The 1,423-nt window shown below is 75.3% G+C and overlaps 1 protein-coding gene across 1 annotated transcript in view; it reads right to left on the bottom strand.

The window, feature by feature from the left end:
- HSD11B1 (hydroxysteroid (11-beta) dehydrogenase 1) overlaps positions 1–732 on the bottom strand; it is a 5,484-nt gene extending 4,752 nt beyond the window's left edge. Inside the window, exon 1 of the mRNA XM_012734196.1 lies at positions 709–732. The gene's annotated coding sequence lies outside the window, so the exon portion shown is untranslated. The remainder of the gene's footprint in view (positions 1–708) is intronic.
- Between the last annotated feature and the right edge of the window lie 691 nt (positions 733–1,423).

The raw sequence follows: 1,423 nt of genomic DNA on the forward strand, positions 1-1,423 counted from the left end.
GCGGGGGCCGCAGAGGCAACCCCAGCCCCCGCCGCCACGCGGGACAGCGTGTTTGCAATTAGCGCGCCCCAGAAACCCCTACGCAGCGGGGTGGCCGGCGCCCAGCTGTCAGCGGGGAGGCCAGAAGCCGCCCGGCTTTGTTCTGAGCGCGGCTCCGCCCTGTCCCGCCCGCCGGGATGTGGAAATCGTTTCCATTTCTGAGCCCCCCACAGCGGTGGCCATGGAGGGCGCTTCCAGTCGGGGAGTCCGGAGCGGGGGGCCCCAGGGAGAGATGTGCGTCCAGGCGCTCGGGGTGGGGGACCCCGGGAGCCAGCGGCGAGACGGGCAGGCGGAGGGCGCGGACCCAGGCGGCCGCGGGGGCCAGGCCGGGACCGCTGAAGGCCGGGCAGCGGCCGGTGAGCGCAGAGAGGGAGGCCGTGGACACGCGTGAGGGGCCCCGTCCTCGCTGCCCAGGGAGGGGCCGGCGGCCTCTGTGGGGAGGGCGGAGTCGCCTCCCTGGCAGCTTAGAAGAATCTGAGGAAGCCACACCCAGCCCCGCTGCTGTGGTCACTCCCAGCCCCCGGCCGGCGTGGGCGTGGGGGCCCCGCCGTGGCCCCAAAGCCAACGCGCCTGGACAGGCCTGCCTGGGGTCACCGCCCCAGAGGCAGGCGGGCGTGACCCCGCGAGGCCCCGAGCTGAGGGCCTCTGGGAGGGACGGAGTGGACTCACCGGGACGCGGGCCCTGGGGCCGCTCGGGTCACTCGGCCTCGCGGGTGACGTGTTTTCTTCGGAAGACTCCCGGGAGGTCACGAGGAAGGCGGCGGCGGCCGTTCCCTGGCCCGGACGCTGGAGGGTCATGTCCACTGTGACCCGCCGGCCGGTGCCAGAGGACACTCTCCTGCGCGGCCACGGGGCGGCCAGCCAGGGCCCGGGTCAGTGTCCGATCCCGGGACCGCAGCTCCCGGAAGGAAGGTGGTCAGCTCGGGAGACCAGAAGCGGACACGGGGCGTCGGGGGGCTGAGCGCCCCCGGATGGGCCTGGGGCGCGCCGGCTGCCTCCGGCCTGGCCGCTCCAGGAGGTGGTCAGCCGTGGCGCCTCTGCGCAGGCCGGGGCGGGGCGTGCACTGGTCAGCCTGAGGCCGCCCAGCGTGGTGGCTCCGCTGAGGCCGTCTGCAGCCCCGCAGGGTGGGGGCTGGCCAGGGGCCCCTCAGAGCGAGGGACCCACCGAGGGGGTCGTGGCCTGTGGCTGTCGCGACCCCCCCAGTGGGGACGCCCCAGGACCCGACCAGCCCCGGACGGCGAATCACGCGCGGCGGGCAGCTGGGTGGCCCCGTCGGGCCCGGGGCCGCACCCCAAGGCGGGCCAGAGCGTCATTGTTTTCCACGAGCGTTGCGTGGACGCCGCGGACGGACAAAGGTCACCGAAGCCTCCCTCGCGGGCAGCCG

The sequence above is a fragment of the Condylura cristata genome, unplaced genomic scaffold (assembly GCF_000260355.1).
Source record: "Condylura cristata isolate star-nosed mole 26May11 unplaced genomic scaffold, ConCri1.0 scaffold00050, whole genome shotgun sequence".
Classification (NCBI taxonomy): Eukaryota; Metazoa; Chordata; class Mammalia; order Eulipotyphla; family Talpidae; genus Condylura; species Condylura cristata.